Source organism: Pseudoliparis swirei, chromosome 9, assembly GCF_029220125.1.
Source record: "Pseudoliparis swirei isolate HS2019 ecotype Mariana Trench chromosome 9, NWPU_hadal_v1, whole genome shotgun sequence".
Taxonomy (NCBI): Eukaryota; Metazoa; Chordata; class Actinopteri; order Perciformes; family Liparidae; genus Pseudoliparis; species Pseudoliparis swirei.
In genome coordinates, this window is record NC_079396.1 from 12,970,745 (window position 1) to 12,976,796 (window position 6,052).

The window sequence follows — 6,052 nt, forward strand, 5'->3', positions numbered from 1 at the left end:
CCTGTTTGTTGGTTTTCCATTTACAATATCTACCTTGCTTTCGACTTATATACATTTAATTGTGTACCGTTTAATGAGTGGTCACCATATTGTGCAGATTATTGTACTGTTGTGGTTCTGTATGTGGAAACAAGTGGATTACAAAACATCCTGTGAAATAGAACTGAGTAGCACTGTGGTAACAGGGTCATGAAAGGCAGCCTTCCAAATGTAATGGCCTTATTGAATTTGTTCAGAGACCCGTGTTAACATCCTCCTCCCAGGCAGAAGATGGACTAAAGCCCCATCATCATGCAGTCCATCTGGACTGTGATGTTCTTGTGTGTGGTCTACTGTACAGTGAATAGCCTGGAGGTATGATATTACATGTTGTCACACTCAACCTCACAAGAACAGGACTGGAATAGCCATGTTGGGCCATTTTGATCTGTTTGTGCTTCTCGGTAAATAGGATAAGAAACCCTTTTTGGAGTAAGTGGAGTTGTGTGTAAATGATGCATGGAGTTGTTTTCAGACAAATGCTCTATAGACCACCATGCCTTTCCCTTTTTGTTTCACTACACAATGTTCTCTCCCAAAGCTCCTTCTCCCTCATGCCCCATGGACTTCTTTTGACTTCACTTGTGTATGATATTTATGTGTCTTTCTGCTTTCTATCATCTCGACAATAGGAACCTGCTTCTTATTGACTAGAGACACCCTCTCCAAATCGTTTCGCTGCCATGCTTCAGTGTGAAAGTGCCGTGAGGTGTAGAGAGAGAGAGAGAGAGAGAGAGAGACTCGGGAGGGGAGGTAAAGAAAGGAGAATGGGAAGGTGGTGGAGCACTGCAGTGCAGATAAATTAATGCAGCAATCGAGGCTGAGTGAGCGGCACACTCCCAGTTTGGCCCAGTGCCGCCATCAGTTTGAGCCCATGCACAGCTGCCTGGGAGACCGGCTCCCACGCTCAAAGTATTGTTATTTTTTATTTGTTTTAATCACACCACAATTTAGGCTCGTTAACGGCATCTGAGCGTGGGTCAGCCGGTGCAACTGCAGAGGAGATGCTCAGGTGCTGCAGGTGGTCCCGGGCTTTCCCCCACCAGCACCAAGGATCAGCCAGGCACCTAGAGGTTTCTTTCGATGACATCTTTTATTTAACCAAACACACACCGAGCAGACCGCAACACTGTGCCTCTGCTCCCTTCTCCCGTCCCTCCAGCTCTGCTGCCCTTTTATACAAGCAGCATATCCGGCTGCTGGCTGGTTGACAATCAGTCAGAGCAGCTGACTGATTGTCAACCAGCCAGCAGCCGAGGCCAGATTGGGGACAGCTGCCACATCTACAAAGTAACACCAAATGTTTAGTATGCCAGCATTAAAAGCAGTTTTCCCATAACAGTTATTTCACCTAGGTCCTAAAATGGCCTTGTGTAATTAGATACAGTATATTATCATAAATAAAATGTGTGTACGTGCTGATCTGGAGTCAGTTTGGTAGGATTTGGGTATAAATAAAGTATTTCATTTAAAATATGGATTTTTATTTAAAGATATTCATGTAATTTGCATGCAAAATAGGTCTACCCGAACCAGCGGACAAAAAATTCAACCCGCGGCAACACTTCAAAAGTAGCCCAATTCCGCGGGAAAACCGCGGACCTGGCAACACCTCCCTTCCTTCTGAAGCGCGTGTCGCCACAGAGCGTGTGGGTTCTCTGGGTAGATCTGAACGTGGCTAAATATAACGCTGAAACGTGACACCGTTTTCCGTTGCCAGTATTAGCTTTTAAGGCTTTTTATACACACGATAGCGACACTGACTATTATTAGAGTCCTTTAATCGCTCGTGAGAGCTTTACATCATTCACAAGGACTCTTCGTCCATCGCTACACAACGCTCGGATGCTCCGTCCCGTTTTGCTGCAGTCCTGTTGGTAAATGTCAGACAGTAAGTGCAAATAGCCAGCAGTGAAAGGGGGTTTCCTCCTATCTGCTCTCTTTTGAACCCTTCTCTGAGATCAGAGGGTTGTGTTCATGTGCTCTGCTGGTGTTCCCTCCCTTTCTCCCTCCCCAGATCTCAATCTGAAGCCCAAAAGAGGGAGCTCTCAATCATGCCCCCCCCCTCCCTCCATTTATCAATGAGACACATAAGCAACCCCCCGACCTATCCACTACCACCACCACACCGGAAATGGCCCACAGGTTCTCTCCACCTACCTAAAATCAGCTCTCCTTTTTTGTAAACATGAACTCCATTACTTACTGTGTTTTTTGCTTGCTTTATTGCATAACCATATTGTGCAAGGACGTACATGTGTGTGAACAAAGTGCATGTATGCAGTCTGCACTGCAAACATAAACCAACAGATGCCTTTACACCCACACACTGCCTTTTTCTTTTTAGATTCCCCAACCAGCCTGACACACTGAGATGGGTCCGTGTACGTTTTGTTAGTTTGTTTTTTTGTTTCATTCCAAATACGGAATACGGAAATCACGTGGTTTTTTCGTTTTCCGTCTGAAACCAAAAACGGAAAAACGGAATACCACCTCGGTCCGTGTACGTTTTGTTAGTTTTTACCTTCGCATTGAAAATGCCGGAAGGTTATGTTTTGATCGCCGTGTATTTATTTATTTATTTGTATGCGTGTTATTCGCAAAACTCAAAAAGTATTGAACCGAATCGCATGAAATTTGGTGGGATGATTGTTTATTATCCGGGGACCAGTTGATTAGATTTTGGGATCGATCGGGTCAAAGGTCATGAATAGGTCAAAATCTTTCGCAGAACTCAAAAAGTATTGAACCGAATCGCATGACATTTGGTGGGATGATTGTTTATTATCCGGGGACCAGTTGATTAGATTTTGGGATCGATCGGGTCAAAGGTCAAGGTCAAAGGTCATCAACAGGTCAAATCTTCTTGAATCACATGGAATTTGGTGGGATGATTGGTTATTATCCGGGGACCATTTGATTAGATTTTGGGATCAATCGGGTCAAAGGTCAAGGTCAAGGTCATGGAAAGGTCAACATCTTTTTTTTACCATAGCACGATACATTTTTGTCCAATTGGCATGCAACTAATGCCAAAATGTTCATAATTCAATGCCCAATCTTGTGATATGCGAAGGTATGCGCTCTACCGAGTGCCCGTTCTAGTTTTTTTTTGTTTCATTCCAAATACGGAATACGGAAATCACGTGGTTTTTTCATTTTCCGTCTGAAACCAAACACGGACTGTACACTGGCTGGCGGGTTCTTCTGATTTGCTGAACAACAGCACCCACCTCTGGTCAGCCCCCTGTATGTATGAAGTATCCTTTACTATACAGATTACTAAATGCTGCCCCATCTTTTCATTTAATTTGAATAGCATTTAATCATTTTATAATACATTTGTGAGCATCACAACATCAAAAACATGAATAATCATAAAAAAGACATTTATATAATTTTAAGTACATTTTTTTTCATCTTGCATTTTAGTTTGTTCATACTGCATATAAAATCTAAATATAAGGCAAACAAATAAATAAAACCAGGTGTCGGTATCTGAACTGCATTTTTCCGTAGATGGGCATTTCTAAATAACATGCAAGATTAGATTTAAAATTTGTTTACATCTTGATCACTTTTCTTCACTTTATTGCTTATTTGGGAACAGCAAAGAGTGAAATGTCATTTTTATTTAAGAATAGATGGAATAAAAACTGAAGAATTGCTATGTTACGGAGGATTCATCTTCTCTTTTGCTGCTGGATGACGTAAAGCAGGATCAAGCATTCAACACATGTTTCAAACTTCTGCTGCAAGGCAGAGCAGTTCTTCTTGACACCTGCAGGTAAAGATTAAGGAAATGAAGTTAAAAAAAAAGAAACATGCATCCCATCTAAAGTACTGACTTTTTACTTTAATGGAAAAGCAGATGTTGAGTCCCTCTGCACTATACTGGTAAGGTGGCTCCTCAAAACGTGTAGCTGATTGATAGTATACCTAATGGTATAAATGTTGCTTTTCAGCTCACCCTTCTCGTTTTCTGCTCGCCAGCCACTCAATAAAATCGTTTGCCTTAATCTTATCAAGATAGTGGGTGAAGTCGCTGCTGAACGTCCCTTCTGAATGCCTTTTGAGGTTTCGTCCTTTTTCCATCTGGTAAGAATGCCATCTAAAAAAAGTGGTGTTGATGAGTTAAGTTATTTTTTTCAGTTGATGTCAGCGCTAAACCTGACATCGCATATTACATATACAGATTTCACAGACTTCAGGCAAAATATCTATGACAAGAGTATATTGATTTAGTTATTCTTCCAGTAACAATGGCCACAGTAAATGTATTGGAGCTGTCATTTTCTGTCAAATATTTACTACAGAATGTCTCTAGTTTACAAAATCATATAAATACTAAAAGGTGCTGCTAAAAGTCTGAACATGTCAGCAACTACAATATAGCAATACAGAAAGATACTGAATACACACCTTGTTGGTCTGGTTTTGTCGACAACCATCTCTTTCGTGCTCGGACAGAGAAACAGGACCAACATATACCACAAGTGTAGGCTCATCCTCAGGTCTCCTACTCAACACATAAGCAAGAGCACAAACACACTGTTTAGCCTCCTAAATCAAATAGGAAAACATTGCATTTCTTAAGAAAATAAAAACTCACCTTCGGGAACTTTGACAGTGACACGTGTTGGATGAAGTGCTGTAATCGCACATGCAGTGAACTATTAATGAAGCCACAGACAAACCCTTCTACACTGTGAAGACAGACTGAGAGTGGAGTAAACAGCAAGTACTGTCATTTTATAAAGACAGCAGGTGTACCACTGTGACATCTTCTGTAGGTCACCTCCCACATCTGATGACACTCTTCCTCATTAGGGTGGTGTGAATCATAGCTGATCTGAACCATATGACGTTTGATATGTGCTCTCTGGAGAGTTCAAATGTCAGAGTCACTCTCCCTTCTTCAGACGGTAGCAGGTGTGAAGACATTTTGTTCTGTTGTCTAATGTCAACACAATGAATCCTAAAATATTGTTCACTTTTTTTGTTTGTTTAAACCAAGGCCTTTGAGGGTATTCAGCTGCAGTGTCTTCAGACTAATATTTGGATGAACTTTTGAGAAGAGGAGATGTCACAGTGATTTGACTATTTGATATTCTGGTACAAAGGACAACACATGAAGCTCCTCAAGGGAAGCCCGGGATCGGCCTAATGTAAGAACCTCCGCTCAGCCTCACCTGTGATGCTGGTGACAGAAACCAGCAGGCGGCCTTGTGCGATTTTAGATCAGAATAGGAATGGTTTGATTTCTTTCTTCCTATCATTGAAATACTGAATACATTGAGTCAGGCCTTTTCCTGACAGGGGGAATAGGTTAATAAAGCAGAGGCCATTTCTTCTTCACCAGCACCAGCTCACCTGTAGGCCTACCTATCTAACAGGCAGTGTGGCATTTATTGTCTCTAAAGAAAAAGTGTATTGACACATGTTACCAATATTTTACCCGATAAGCAACATTAACAACCAGGTTAACACAACAAGTCAGAGATTATAAAGTAATTATAATATGTCCTACATTTCAAATGTTTACATTCACAATTGCATATTGTAAACTCTTGTAGTTTATAAGTTTGTCACGAAGGTTTTACACGAATAATTGGTGATGAGTGCAAAAGAAACCCGGAAAAGACAACAGACCGTGGGACGGTATAGCGGTGGTTATATCGTTGATGCTTTTTAAACATGTTTTGGTGCCATCTCATCCAATGAGACATGTGATAGTCTTTACTTTGACTCTCATCGTGAACTAAACATGGTGTTGGTCCTCGGAGGACCGCGCCGCGCCGCGCGCTCTGGGACCTGATGAAATGATTCCCGATGAAGAGCAGGGCTCTCAAGTCTCACGCATTGAGCGTGAGACTCACGCATTTCGGTCTTATCTCACGCACTCCCGCCACACATCGAATTCCTCACGCTGAAAAAACCTCTCGGCTATTTAATGCTTGAATGCAGGGGTGCTCAATACGCCGATCGATTGTTCCGCTGCAGAGCTCCGACG

At 42.0% G+C, this 6,052-nt stretch overlaps 1 long non-coding RNA gene across 1 annotated transcript; it reads right to left on the minus strand.

Moving 5' to 3' along the window:
• Window positions 1-3,414: 3,414 nt before the first annotated feature.
• LOC130199631 (uncharacterized) lies at window positions 3,415-4,789 on the minus strand. Its single transcript, XR_008832865.1, has 4 exons — window positions 4,652-4,789; window positions 4,462-4,558; window positions 4,010-4,150; window positions 3,415-3,820 (listed from the first exon to the last, which is right to left on the minus strand). It is a non-coding gene; the product is annotated as an uncharacterized LOC130199631 (long non-coding RNA).
• Between the last annotated feature and the right edge of the window lie 1,263 nt (window positions 4,790-6,052).